The 16,152-nt window shown below is 37.7% G+C and overlaps 1 pseudogene; it reads right to left on the bottom strand.

Moving 5' to 3' along the window:
* Positions 1–11,187: 11,187 nt before the first annotated feature.
* Positions 11,188–11,981, bottom strand: LOC113183293 (transcription initiation factor TFIID subunit 9-like; annotated as a pseudogene).
* Between the last annotated feature and the right edge of the window lie 4,171 nt (positions 11,982–16,152).

Genomic DNA, 16,152 nt, shown 5'->3' with positions numbered 1-16,152 from the left:
ATGACCTGGGTCCCATCTGAAACGACAGCAAACCCATTTTTGGCCCCGTCAGTGAAGACAGTTTGTGCCCCTGGAATAGGGTCCTGTTTCAGGATCTTTGGGAAAATTATTGGACATGTTTTTAGACTTTCAAGGAGCCTGCTTTTAGGGTAGTGACTGTCAACCTGTCCCATGAAACTACAGAAGAAGAGACACCAGAGATCATGTTCCTGTCTTAATTTAGAAAGAATGTCTTGATTATATGGTAATATGAGAACATCAAAGGTTTTCCCAAACAAGGCATCTCCTAGATATTTTGCTTTCCAAACTAATTGTATTACCTGATCATGGAAAGGTATCAAGACCTGGGAGGGGGATGCAGGTAAGTGAACCCAATAAATAGGACCAGTCTGCCAAAAGACTCCAGTTGGGGTGAGTTTTGACGGCAGAACAATGAATAACAAGGACTGGGAGTAGTCCACCTGCATTACCTGCATCTCTTGTAAGGCTGTCTCTATCAATCTAAGTGCCTTTAAGGCTTCTGGAGTAGGTTTTCGTGGGGAGGTGGGTGAGGGGTCTCCTCTCAAAAGGTCATACAGGGGTTTAAGTTAGTAGTTCAATATACTTAATGTTTAATCAACAATGTGAATTTATTTACCAAAATTAATCTTTATCTTAAACAGTAAGAATTATTAGGCAATAAGGATCTTTCTTTAAAGAAATAAACTTACATTTTAATAGGTGTTTATCATGTCAAAATATGGACAAAATTTTAGCTCACATTAGTATAGTTAAATTAGTAAAATAACCTGAAATACCCTTAAATTAATTATAGTCAGTTTAGTATATATAAATTTCTTTTTTAATTGCTCTAACTTTTTACATCATCTGTTTAGATAACAATATAAAAATCTTTTTTACTTAGGAAAATGAATATAAAGACCTTGTTTTACCCAAAGATGATTTCTTTCTTCTTTTTAGGATCCATGTGTGCTTTTTCTTTGTTGAAGCATCTTTTTCTTTTTAATACTTTGGAACAATTTCTGAAAACCTTAGAATCTATAAACAAATTATTATACTTTGATAAGAAATATCAATGAAAATATAGTTAAAACCCTTAGATATTTTGTAGAAATAATTTTAATAATTTATCATCTTATGAGTTTAAACAGTAACCTTGAGAATTAGAAACTATTTGATTGTATTTTCACTTAAAAGCAAATTTATAGTAAACACATTTATCTCAAATATCTGTAACTGAAAAGGCAGAGTATCTGATAAATGTAAATATAAAACATAAATTATGGGCTTCCTGTTGAAGAAAAACAATTAGGCAAATATATATTAACTAATCAATAGGCATGTACTAATTAATTTATAGATTAACAAATATAGGTTATCTAAATATCTAAAAATATATATATTAAGAATAAGAACATAACTTATAATTGTATTAACTTTATGTAACCACGTGGTCTTAAAATATTTGGATCCATTTTAATTTATTTTTAACTAGGAGTGCACTGTTCTATGTGACGTCACTTGATGTAACTGAAATAAGATCCTTGAGTATACATTTTTATTTTTATAGTTAGCAATGAGAATAAGGATTTTTTGGTCATCACAGGAACTTTGCCGGCTTGTTCCTGTGGCGAGCAAATGCATCCTCATAACCTCCAAAATTAAAAGTAAAATATAAAGAAAGCATATTTGATATCTCTCATCAATAGAACATTATTTAGTAACACAACTATAAAGAAAAAGTCAGGTTATTTAACTTAGAACTAGTTTAAATTTAGGACTGTAACATAGAAACCTGTGGAATTAAATTTTGTCTGAAAAAGATATCTTTCGTTAGCATTTACAGGTAGGCATTTTTTTAAAAAAAATACAGGCTCTGAGCAGCTCTGGTAGAAATCTGAAACACAGCAGTACAGTTAGTGGCTGGATGGCGGGACTAGAAGTCCTGTCTGAGTGACTGTGGAAGAACCAATCGGAAGCCCGCAAAAGTGTGGGAGGTGGGACCAGGAAGCTGCTCTTCTGGCCAGGCACCCCATGGTTACCATGGTGATGCAAACAACATGGAGTCTGCTGCCCGTTTTCGGGGCAAAAGTTTCCCAAGTTTTCCTAGTCGATTGCATTTTGTTTGATTTTGTCTGCATTTTTCCCCGCCTGGCCAAGATCTTACTGCAGTAGCAGCTTGTTCTGTCTCTGCGACCTGCGGTTGCAGCTGTACATCCTGCACTTCCTGGCGTTCCCCTGGGGAGTCTACAGATAGAAAGGGGTTGGTCCGTGGGAGGTGACGAAGCCGCCCACTCCCTGGGGCACCATTCCATTCCTGGATTGCCCCGTACACCTTGGCTTCCCGTTTTGAGGGCAGCGGCCAGAACCTGTCCAGTAATATGAGCTCCATCAATATCCTTACAAGCTCGAATCATGTCATCAAGACTCTTTGCTCTGGTAGATTTAATGGCATTTTGGCAATAGGAATTTGCATTTTCAAGAGCCAATTGCTTAATGATTGGCATGGCTTGTTCCAAGTTAGGGAATATTTTTTCCTGCTACCTGCATCAATCGGGCAATGAAGTCAGAATAAGGCTCAGAGGGTCCTTGAGCAATTTTTGAAATTTTTGTTTCAGCATTTGAAACAGGTAGAGCCTTCCAAGCCTGAACGGCTGCTGTAGCTATCTGGGCATAGACCCCAGGATCATAATTAATTTGCTGATTTATGATAGCATATTGTCCCGAGCCTGTTAACATTTCAAGGTTACGCCGTGGGAAACCGGTGTCCTGATTAACTCGGGCTAGCTCGCGACACCTCTCTTGATTTTCACTTTTCCATAACAAAAAATCCCCTCCGGACAACACAGCCCTGCAAAGCTGTTGCCAGTCACTAGGTGTCAGCTGATTGGCAGAGAAAGACTTGAAGAGAGTCAATGTAAAGGGGGCATGGGGTTCGTAATTAGTAACTGCCTCCTTTAGTTGTTTAATATCCTTAAAGGCTAAAGGAACATGCACTCTGGCCAGCTGTCCATTGGCATCCAGGTTTTCAATTACTGGAAAAGTTTGGGCCGTCTTAGGCTGCCACTGAACACCCCCCACCTTCTGAGGTTGTCCTCATGCCAATCGGGGTTATAAGGAGGGAGCTCAGCATCGATCGGGGCCATAGGTGCTTTAAATCTTGACTTTTTCAATCGACCCTCCAGTTCCTCTATCTCCCTTTCCAGTTCTTCCTCCTGCCAGCTGTTACCATGGAGCCCAGTTAGTAACTCCCTTATCTTAGAAATGTAGTCAGCACTGTGAAGCCCAGCTCAAGGCCAGAGGCCTTGTTTACATATTTTTGTGGAAAACTAGTAAGGGAGTGTCCAGCGCCTGGAGTGCTGATTTTTTCAGACAGTAGCCAAATAAAACAGAGCAACATGAAAATAGGAAGTTTATCTACATTGAACTTTTGTAGAGATTCTTTTGCTGAAAGTCCTAAAATAAGCCATGGTGAATATTCTGGAGAAGGTCAGTTAAGACTTTTCTGTGGGCCTGGTAGGGAGGGGGAAGATGAGAAGGCAGGGTTGAGAGCAGCTAGGGTGGATCTAAGAATGAAGAAGGAGATGTGAAAGAATAATGGGAAAGGGGTAAGAACTCTGCCATTTGCTCTTCCTGGACCTGATTAAGGGCCTGTTCACATTCAGCAAGCTGCTCCTTAATCTTTACTTTATCAGTTAAAAGAGCATCCTTTACCAATCTCCATAGGGAGAAAGTAGCAATCGGGACTCTATCCGGACCCTGGTCCCTCAACAACTTTTGGATATCCTGCTTTACCAAATCCCAATCACTGTTATTAAGAAAGCCTCCTGTCAGAAACCAAGGACAAGCCTGGGCTATAGCTTCAACGAATTCGGTTGCTGTCTTGGTTTTTATTCCTGTTCCTTGTTTGCTTAACAGTTCTTTAACTTCGTTGGCCAGACGAAGTTTCACTGTTGAGTTACCCATGGTATGTACCCTGTCTCTTTAAATTATCTTTATACCAATCCTCCCCCTTCTCCCTTAGAAGGTGAGCCTCGTCTGCTTACCTCTGCTTTCCGAATCTCGGTGGGACCTCCAGATGCCGCGTCCGGCTAACGGGAACCGAGTCCGGCGAGAGACGTCGAGGTTAAAAAATAAAAAAAAAAAAAAATCACAGGACACCAAGGTTCTTCATCCAGGAGGAGGCATGTGTGTGTTTATTATCCAAGTTTGTTCCCTTATATACTTTCTATAACTGCAGTGGAAATTTAGCCAAAACAGAGGAGGAATAACACCTGCTACTCTTGGGTTACCGTGACCGTCCCTTATCAGAAAGCTCCGAGAAGGCCAAGATGTTCCCAAAAAGGCATATATGTCTGAGGCAGATAAACATGAAACCGCAAGCCTGCTTCACGACCCTGTGAGCTGGCCACTTTGACATGCAGAACAAGAAACTCAGGGCTGAGCCCCAGGGGCCAGGGAAGGCCTGCCACCAGCATGCCACAACTCTGATAATTTTACTAATATAATTTTGCAATTTATCCATTCTATTTTTTAGTTGTTGTGAAAAACACTTAATGCTGCAAATTAATAAATCTTGCATAGAAGTTTAGGTTATCAAGCAAAATAACAGCAAGCAACCAACAAAATATAAAAGGATACATGACAATCAAATTGAGCTTATTTTATGATTGTTTTCACACACACACACACACACACACACACACACACAATCAACCAAGGTAATTCATCATATTGGCAGAAGAAAGGGAAAAAATCATCATTATCTTAGATGTAAAGGTTCAGAAAATTCTACTTATAGTATAAGAAGAATTCTTATCAAACTAGGGGTAGAAACTAATTTGTTAAGAGTATCTTTTTAAAATGCATGAAACATGGTACTTAATGGTGAAATGTTGAAATTGTTTGCTCTGAAATTAGGAGCATACTTGAGGTCACAGATAATACAATAAATGCAAGAAAAAGAAATATCAGAATTAAGGACAGATGAAGTAATAAAATTGAGTTAACTTTGCATTTATAGTTAGGCATCAAATTATTTAAAAATAAAATTTTAAAAATATTCCTCTTATAATGGCATCAAAACATATCAAATACCTAGCAATAAATCTAAAGGAAGATGTATGATGTCTCCATACTTCTTAAAATCTAGAAATATTTTAAGAGATTGAAAATCACCTGAATAAAGAATAAAATATATTAATGTATGGGAAGACTTAAAACAGTAAAGATGTTATTTCTTCCTAAACCTGTCAACAGAGTCAACGCAATCCTAGTCAAAACTGCAATTAGTTTATTTTTGTGGAATTGGCAACAGATTCTAAAATGTTCATGGCAGGGTCAAGACTAGACATGGGACTCCTGAGAAAGAATAATGTGGCATACATACTCTACTAGATATTAAGACATGATACAAGTCTATAGTAATTGAGACAGTATGATACTGATGAAGATACTAATAGGTCAATAGATCAGAACAGAGACACCACATGTAGACACATAATATACGGCAAAAGTATTACTGTAAATGTGGCACTTGTAGTACTAGATTAATTATTTTTTTGTGTGAAAGGAGGGAGAATTAGACCCCATCTCATACCACCAATAAAAATCAATCAATTCCAGCTGGATTGTTGCTCTAAATGTAAAAGATAAAGATCAGAGAGAACCCAGAAACAGACCCAGGTAAAGGATGAGAAGGAGATTTACTTTTCACTTTTGAATATTTTGAATTTAATAACTGCAATGGAACTGTAAGTTACCCTACTACAGCATATCTAAATGGCATTGAGACATGGTGGTTTACAATAATTTCTGTTGGTCTTCGAAGGGATCCAGATCCCTTTCTTGAAATAGACTCAACCTAAGGAAAGATATTGTCAGGAAACCATTTCAAACTAAGTTCTTTCCTTTGTGATATGGATCATGGGTCAATGAGCATTACTGAACTGTGGTTCCCAGGTTTCTAGTTCTCAGTTGTATCCTGATTCAGTCCAATCCCAAACGAGGCATTTCTACCTGCTTCTAATACCTTGGATATCTGCTGCATTTAAGGATGTTTCCTTATTCTGCAGAGTTGTTCATTCATGCTCCTTCATGAGTCTGGGCAATTTTGTTAAAAATAACTCTGTCAATTCCTCTTCCTCCAAATAAATCTATTGATTCTCCTTGGAACATCAATAGGTTAAAAAAAAAAACCAAATGAGCATAGCCCTAGGTATTAAAAACACACTATATAACATTTTTTATTAGAAGGACTATCAGGGGGCTGGGGATGTGGCTCAAGCGGTAGCGCACTCGCCTGGCATGGGTGCGCCCTGGGTTCGATCCTCAGCATCACATACAAACAAAGATGTTGTGTCTGCTGAAAACTAAAATGTAAATAAAATATTTTAAAAAAGAGAGATTACAGATCAGGGCTGAGAATATAGCTTAGTCAGTAGAGTGCTTGTTTAAAAAAAAAAAAGAAGGACTATCAGGTACTATGTGCTTTTGAACCCCCTAAATATAGAATTTCTTACTCAATAGAATTTTTTTTTTGTCTGTTTTTGGCGGTGCTGGGGATTGAACTCAGGGCTTTGTGCATGCAAGGCAGGCACTCTACCAACTGAGCTATATCACCAGCCCTCATTCAATACAATTTTGATTAATATGGGCCTATATGAAAATAGCTTTGCTCCATCAATCTGTTTATAATTGCAATAGTCAACTAGAAGTTTTACTTCCCAGTTGCCTCTCCTTGCCTAATAGCAGGTATCAGTAGTTGCTAAAATGAATCATAGCTTATTCCTATATCATTAAAAATATAATTAACAATGCTGTTCTTTGAAGATCTAATACCTAATGAGTATGGTGATCAAACTCATGAAATAGCCACAGAGGTTATTGCCTAAATAAATTTGATAGTTAATACTTTGAGATGACTCAAAAGTATTCTTAAATATTTCCATGTAGTCTATTAGGTTCAAAATGGGTAACAGATATTTATCACAGCATATTGATGAATTCCAAGATAAATTTTTAGAAAGAAACTCATGCAAACTTATAATACAGTCATTATTTCACTGCCACCTATTAGTGTCAACATTTATAAAATAACAGGTATTATTTCACTGGTCTATGAAATATGTATTTACTCACTGTAGAAGCCTATGAAAACCATATCCACTTGAACTCTGGGAAACACACTTTAGAACTTGGAATAGATAGATCCATTCAGTGCCTGGACTTGCAAACTGGCAGTACTTTTGTGTGTCTCCCACACTTCCTCTTAAGGAATGGCTGAATTTTTGTTCTTCCAGCTCCACATGAAGCTAATGGCTAGGGCTTGTTTCTATCACCACTCCTACTTCAAAGTGGGCTCCCAGGAATATCCTCATAGCTCTCTTCCTCACCCCTCATGGGGCAGTAACCAGTCTCATATTTGTGAATGAACTTAGAATGAAAGTGCCCTTTGTTTCCTAGATAATAGGAGGAGGAAGCAAGAAAGTAAATAATGTTAATACTAAATTCCATTCATTCCAAGTTGTAGATTAAAATAATCAATGTAATATATGAGCTATCTGAAAACTCTTAGAAGAAAACATAGGAGTAAATCTCTGAGAACTTATATTAGGCAATGATTTCTTAGATGTGACACTAAGAGCACCAACAAAAGAAGATAAAATTGGACTTCAGCAAAATGTAAACCTTTTGTGCTTCAAGAAACACACACACACACACACACACACACACAGAATGAGAAAACATTTGCAAATCACATATCCAATAAGGGATCTGTATCCAGAATTATATAAAGAATTCATAAATCAACAATAAAAGACAATCCCAATAAAAATTGGCCATGAATTTGAGTAGATATTTCTTCAAAGAAGATATACAAATGACCAAGGAGCACATAAAAAAAAATGTTCAATACCAATAGTTATTAGGGAAATACAAATCAAAACCATGAAAGATCACTTCACACCAACCAGGATAGCTACAATAAAATAAAATGAAATAAAGCAGCTGTATCTGTGACAAAATATCTAAGATAAAACACTTTAAAAGAAAAAAGGTTTGGGCTGGGGTTGTGGCTCAGTGGTAGAGAGCTCACCTAGCACATGCAAGGCCCTGGGTTGGATCCTAAGTACCACATAAAAATAAAAAAATAAAGGTATCGTGTCCATCTACAAATAACAAATAAATATTTTTTAAAAAGAAAGAAAAAAAGGTTAATTTTGGCTCATGGTTTCAGATATTTCAGTTCATGGTCAATTGGTTCCATTGCTTCTGGGCCTGTGTCATGCTAAATGAATAAGCCAGTCCCATAATGCCAAAGGTTGAATGTTTTCTCTGATATGTGAAGGCTAACCCACGTACGTGGGGGCGGGGCAGGGGGAGAAGTTTAGTAGATTACATAATGGGGAATAGAGGGAAGGAAGGGGAGGCAAGAAAAGGAAAGACAGTGAAGTGAATCTGACATAATTTTCTTATGTACATATATGAAAACATCATAGTGAATTCCACAAGAATGGGATTCTAACTAGAATAAGATATATTCCATGCTTGTGTAATTATGTCAAATTGCATTATACTGTCATGTACAACTAAAAAGAACCAACAAAGAAATAAATAAGTAGAATACCATGGCAGGGTGTTATGGAACTACACAGCCAACCTTATGGAGCCCAGGAAGTGGGGTGTGGTGTGTGTGTGTGTGTGTGTGTGTTGAACTTGAGAGAATTTGAGAGAAAGGGAGAGGGGAATCCCTAGGTTCCCAAGATCCCCTTTAACGACACATCGGTGAGACCTAACTTTCTTCTACCCAGCCCTATTAAAGGTTCCACCACAGGCTGATGATCAAGTCTTTAACACATGGGCCACTGGGAGATAATTTTAAATCACAGCATCTGGCCAGAATTTTAAGAAACTGGAACTCTTGTACATTGTAGTAGGAATATAAAAGGTATAACTGCTATGAAAAACAGTTTGGAAGTTCCTCAAAAAGTTAAGCAGAATTACCACCTGACCCTGTATTCTACTCCTAAGGATTTACCTAGAAGAACTGAAAAGATATGTCTAGACAAAAACTTATACACAAATGTTTACACAGCATTATTGATAACAGCTAAAAGGTAGATATTTTAGGCGAATCCATAGAGTCAGAAAGTTGATAAGTGATTGCCAGGGCTCAGGGGAGGAGGATATGGGGATAAAAATATTTTGGAATTAAGTAGTGGTGGTGATGTTGTACACATTTATGAAGTATATACTTTGATAGGGTTGATTTTTTTGGTATGTGAAATATAGATAAAGGTGTAATGAAAGAGCCATAAGGATTAATCTTTTATAAAAAATAAAGAAACTCTATTATCTGACATTATTAAGGAAGATAGGTTAGTTGGTAGGTCAGTTAGTTTTAAAAAGTCAGTTAAGGGGCTGGAATAGCTTGGTGGTAGAACATGTGTTGAGCATGCATGAGGCCCTGGGTTCAAATCCATGTGTACACATACAACTTAGCTAAAAAGGGATTATGTAAAGATATTACAACCTAAAAACATTCTATGCCAATTTAAAACATGAGTGTTTTTACTTAAGTATCTTCATTATAAGATCAAGGTCTTTTCTTTTGGTTTGTTTGCTGATCATTGTTTTCTGCTATCGTTCTGGCATAAACTGCACTTAGTGGTAAATATTTCTCAAAATTTTTTTTTCTTTGCTGGGGAATGAATCTAGGTCCTAAGCAAGCATTCTTACATTGAGCTACATTCCCAGCCCCTAGAATTGGCATTTAAAAAGATACATCTGAATAAATTGGGGCCCAGAATCCTTCCAAATTTTTTTGGTTACTCATTCCTTTTGCCAGATAGCCTGTGCTAATTCAGATTCTCTTGATCTCACTCCTCCCTTGTTCTAGTCATGGCTACCAAGACTGTTCTGTGTGGACTCTGAAAACGTCATGCTGGCACCACCTGCCCTGTGTCCCTATCTCGCCCTGCCTGCTGCAGTCTGGCTGGGCACAATAACCGGGAGGTGACAAGCAACTTGAAGGTTGAAGCAGGAACTGCTTTATTGCTGGGAAACTCAGCGGGAACTGAGCAGGAACTCAAGGTAGCAGGCACCCAAAGTAGCGGGAGCCGCTTTATTGCGGAACAGCAGAGGTATATATACCTAACTGTTTACACACAGCTTGACTCAATTAGCATTATCTAGATACAGCAGTCAGCCAATAAGGAATTTCCACCATCTTAATGGCTCGGTGGCGTTGTCTCACAAACCACTCCTCCTGGCAAACTGCCAGGCACCATCTTGACTTGATTTGCGGTCCCCAACACCTGCCATTGATGTTAAGGTGAATTCTGCCTGTGCAATCTGGAAATTATGGAGAGACATTCTAGAGGTGAGCCTTTAAGGAGTGACAGGTAAGAACTGGAAGGTGAGTTCTTCACCCTTTCTCCCCAACTTTGCATCCCACTCATACTGCTCCAGGACAGTTTTTAATGATTTCTCAGAGATTTGTCCATGAGATTAAGCATTTAGTTGCACTTACTGGTGACAGACCTGATATCACACCCTCACACTGGCTTTCCTTCTGGATCTGTTTCACCCTGGAAGCTCCTCATTCTTGCTCTCTGACACTTCATTCCTCACCAAGGATACAGCCTATACGCTTTTGCCTCAGGCACTGCTTTTGGTGGTGGTGGACCCAAACTAAGGCATTTTTCCAATCTTGTACAGGTATTTTATCCACACCTTATTTGACAGCAATTTTTAGTACCTTAATTTCAGCAAGTCTTTCCAAAGTACTTAATCTTGATAGAAAAATCAAACTTTTCAATATGATAGATAAATTATATAATTACAATCACAACTGGCAAAAAAGAGGTTTAAAATAAACATAATTGGACTTGGCAGTTATACAACCCATGAGTATGCTGGAAGGCACTCATGAGCCTGCTAATTATTTTTTTTAATGAGCAACAACTTTATTTACTCACATAAAGGCTGATGAAAAACCATTACTAGTCCTATTAAAGAAAATCCAACATTTCAATAGAATTGTATCTATTATTTACTCATTAAATACTCATCATAAGAAATTTTGTAAAACACAATTTGAAAACATCCAGAATGCTTCTTTAATTTTAGTACAATGGATTCAAGACAAAGTATCAAAGCTAGGACACATGCATCAAAGCTAGATTACAAATAATCACAGTCACTATCATCATCATAATCATCATCATCTTCATGTTTCTTTTCAATGCACTTGACGATCCATTGGCAATATTTTATGATAAAACCATATTATTCATATATATCAATAATATGGTTTTATCATAAAATAATAAGAATGTTTTTGAGCCCAATTAATGGGTTAATCAGACTGTTCTGAGCTGCTGATGTTGCATGAATTGAGGTTTTTATGGCAGGAAACTGTGAAATATGCCTCTGTACTGTCAACTTTCCACTGTGACATTGGAGTCCCTACTTCAGTTGAAACAGACGTGGTTTGTTGGATTGGCACACTTTGTCTGCTAGTAACTGAACTAACACTTAACCTTGGAACTGTTATTCTTCCCACAGCAGTAGGTGATTTTTTGTAAAGACTTGGGCCTATAGTTTGGAGCTGTTAAGCAATATCTATAAGGTGGCAACCTAGGACCTGAATATGGCTTGATCAGTGGCAAAAATGTTTGATTTCTTTGCCTTGCAATATCTAGTAAAACATTTCTTGAGAGAGGAGAGGTAAAAGAGTGGTCAGCTCCACATTGGATTACCAATCACACATGTGCATCAACAGTAGCCTTCTTTGCATGGCTTGAATAAATTTTAGCATCATCTAGAATTGTGGTTACATATCAGAAGGCAAATTCCAACATCTGATTTGTAACTCTTGGTTCATATTTTGTAATCCCCATATCCTTTAGGATTCATGTCACCATCTATGCATTTTTTAGCATGCTCTTGGGAGAAGCCATCTTGCAGGACTCCATGATATCCGGTGATCAAACTTCTTAGCTAAATCTCCCACATTAATGTATTTCAGTCCTGATCTTGATGCAAGTTCTTTGCCTAGTATGGCTTTTTCAATCCCTGATGTACTAATGAGAAGAATGTTAATAAGCAATATACCCCTGCACCTAAGGGTAGAAGTGACTGGAGTCATGCACCCAGCACACCACTGATCCTGCTGATTTTATATATATATTTTGTAGGTGGACACAATACCTTTGTTTATTTATATGGTGCTGAGGATTGAACCCATTGCCTCACACGTGGTAGGCAAGTGCTGTACCCCAGCTCAGATGATTAATTTTGATGGCCTTTTCTGGCTATCAAAATTGGAATTTTTAAATAATGGCCCATAGTTAAATTCTTAAATGATGATTCACCACAGCTGAGCTTGTTGGCAAATGCCTGTAATCCCAGTGTCTCAAGATGCTGATGCAGGAGGATTCCAAGTTCAACCAGCCTTAGTAAATTAGTGAGGACCTAAGCAACTGAGACCTTGTCTCAAGAAAAAAAAAAAAAAAAAAAAAAAAGAAAGGGCTGAGGATGTGGCTCAGTGGTAAAGTGCCCCTGGGTTCAATCCCTGGAATCCCAGGTACAAAAAAAAAAAAAAAAAAAAAACCCAAAAAACACATTTAGCCAGACAAAGTGGCACATGACTGTAACCCCAGCAATTTCAGAGGTTGAGGCAGGCTAATTCCAAGTTTGAGGTCAACCTCAGCAATTTAGTGAGACCCCGTCACATAAGAAAAAAATAAAAACAACTGGGGATGATGTAGCTCAGTGATAAAGTGCCCCTGGGTTCAATCCCTAGGTCAAAACCAACCAAACAAAAAAGGAACATTTAGCCTAAATTAAGATTCACTACTTAAAAAATTATAAGACTGGAACTATTAGAAGTGAACATCAGACAGGGAGGAGTCTGGTTGTACTGAAGGATATTAAACTTAGGAAATTGAACTCTACTTTACCTAGTTCCACATTAAATCTTGAGGGCCTGTTCTAGGAATTCTTTGGTGAACAAGAGGCAATATTCAGAGGCTCTAGAACCAGGAAATTAAAAGTCTCCCATGACAGGGCAAATTGAGCAACTCATGTCTGGAGGATCTCAACCTGCATAAATGGTATCATCTGTAAGTTCTTATGATAATGTGTAAAGCCTGTACCTTCAGCATGCTGTGCTCTCCCCTTGTATTTTTGGAATTATTTCTGTAAATTTCCATACACTTTTCTATTACAGATGTTTTCCTACCCTCTAACTCTGTTGGTGTTTTCCCGTCATTTATATTGCTTTCCTGTTTGACAATCAGATCAGTGATAATAAGATTGGGACTGTCAAAAAGATCCCTGAGCTTAGTGGCTAGGTTGATTTAAGTCATAGGTAACCTGCAGGAAAAAGTATGATCTTGGAATACCAGGGTATAATACAAAATTACCCTTGGCACAAATAGATTTATAGATGAAAATGAGAAATTATTTTAATGGAGTATGTCCATTATTTCCTTATTTTGGGGAATTGGCATAATACATAAAAAAGTAATATGTAATGGGGCAGACTTACAATTTCCTGTTACTTTTATTAGCTCCATCTAAAGTGACCATAAGTTCTCCTTGGTTCAGGGAGGCTTGGTTTATGCCTATTATTAGGCAAAATGATTATCGTCTCCTTTCATTCTTAAAACTATCCGAGTTTGGGCAATAAATCATATGATCATTCCAGCTCTAGCCAGAGGCAGAGAGACACTTAAGACTTTCCAGCAGGGACTGGGCATGTAGCATGCAAGGTCTGGGTTAAATCCCTAGCACCACCAGAATGAAACAAATTAAAACAAAAAACTTTCCAGCAGAAATTCAAACAGGAAACTACTGGATTAGGAATCTAGCTGGTAGCACAGACCAAGACAAACTCTGCAAATATTTTTGTTTTTTTTTAAGAGAGAGTGAGAGAGACAGAGAGAGAGAGAGAGAGAGAGAGAGAGAGAGAATTTTAACATTTATTCATTTTTTCTTTAGTTCTCGGCGGACACAACATCTTTGTTGGTATGTGGTGCTGCTGAGGATCGAACCCGGGCCGCGCGCATGCCAGGCGAGCGCGCTACCGCTTGAGCCACATCCACAGCCCCAAACTCTGCAAATATAACATTTGGGATGTTACGGTAGGTGTGGCAGTGGGTCCAGTGTCCTCTACAAGTACACACTAGGCTGTCAGCAGTCTTTAAGCAGATATTGTGTAACAGCTGAATATATATATTAGTCTTAGATGAACACTAATTTATATATATATATATATTTTAGTTTTAGATGGACACAATAACATTATTTTATTTATTTTTGTGGTGCTGAGGATCAAATCCAGTGCCTCATACATACAAGGCAAGCTAAAAACCCCAGACCACAAGTGAGTTTTCAGAGAAAAGGTTGGAGCTGGGAAATAATTTAATTCATTGGCTTTGTTCTTTATAGTAGAAAGAGGAGACAAATTGCACACAGGAAAATCAAGTGTTAGAATGGCTTTCAACTATTATTTTTCACGTTTTGACCATTCTTGTTGACCTTACAGATAAAGCTTGAAAAGCTATGTATTTGGAGCTTGTCCTTATTTATTTAATAGTTCTCATCAGCTACACATGACAGTAGAAAGAAAGTTCTTCTATTCATTGTACATAAATGGAGCAGAATTTTTCACTTCTCTGGTTGTGCATGAAGTAGTCACAGCATTCATGCAATCATACTTGTACCTAGGGTAATGATATCCATCTCATTCCACTGACTTTCCTACCCCTTTGCCTCCTCCCCGCTTCCATTTGCCCCACCCAAAGTTCCTCCACCCATCCCCCCCCCCATAATGGATTAGTATCCACTTATCAGAGAATACATTCAGTCACTGTTTTTTTGAAATTGGCGTATTTTGCTTAGCATGATATTCTCCAACTCCACCCATTTACCTGCAAATGCCATAATTTTATTCTCTTTTAATGCGGAGTGATATCCCATTGTGTATATTTACCACATATTCTTTATCCATTTGTCTACTGAAGGGCTTCCACAGTTTAGCAATTGTGAATTGTGCTGCTATAAACATTGAAGTGGCTTTTTCACTGAGGTATACTGTTTTTAAGTGTTTAGGGTATAGATCAAGGAGTGGGATAGCTGACTCAAATGATGGTTTGGAGCTTGGCCTTTTCAAAGATATAAAAAGGTGTTCAGAATAGGATTCAGAAATGATTGTCTACTTGAGCACACGCCCTTCTAAGAGAAATAAAAAATAATTAAGCCATCGACTTTTTAAAAAATATTTTTATTTATTTTTATGTGATGCTGAGAATCTAACCCAGGGCCTCACACCTGCGAGGCAAATGCTCTACCACTGAGCTACAGCCCCAGCCCCTAAGCCATAGAATGTTTATTGGTAAAACAACTGGCAAAGAATTTATTTTCCTTTGTAGATTTCATTTGAGAGACTTCTTTATGGATGCATATTACTTGGGCAGGTAGTGTTCTGAATGAATATTTTCACTGTTCTATCTTTATAAATTTAGCTAAATGAGTTTTATCACTTTCCTAGCGATCCAAGTTTTCAAAGCATGTTGAACTCAAGTGAGTTCAAAGTAGTGACTGAGATCACAGGAAGTATTAACTGACTTTTCTACTTTAGATATTATTTTATTTAGTATATGAAACTGCTGGAATAAGATAAGACGGGAGAGGCTCGTAACATGCTCAGAGCTCCTCAAAGTATGTTTTAAATCCTGGGAAGAAAATAATTTGAAGCTGTTAAGATTCTTGCCTTCTGGATCTGGCTTATGAAATTTTACCTGTCTCCTATAAATATGTACAAGAGCTGAAAAGATAAAAAGTGTTGGAAATGCATGGAGATATAAAGTGAAAAATATCAACAGAAGGAAAATCAACTACACTTGAAAAACAGTTTTATTAAAATTAGTTAGCAAACTCTTGGAAGCTCAAGAACTAGAAACACAGGAAAGGAGCAGACAGCATGAAGCCTCACACTGGGAAGAGAGGGACAGCAACATGCATTCCCTGATCCTACCCAAGCTAGAAAACACAATTTGAAAGATGGAGATGTCTAGGGAGATATGGTGGAACAGTTGTGCTGTCCAGATGCAGGGGTCATCTGGACACGCAAGTGAATAT

Source organism: Urocitellus parryii, chromosome 1, assembly GCF_045843805.1.
Source record: "Urocitellus parryii isolate mUroPar1 chromosome 1, mUroPar1.hap1, whole genome shotgun sequence".
Lineage (NCBI taxonomy): Eukaryota > Metazoa > Chordata > Mammalia > Rodentia > Sciuridae > Urocitellus > Urocitellus parryii.
The sequence above is the reverse complement of the archived record's forward strand: the minus strand, read 5'-3'. Positions and strand labels throughout refer to the sequence as shown.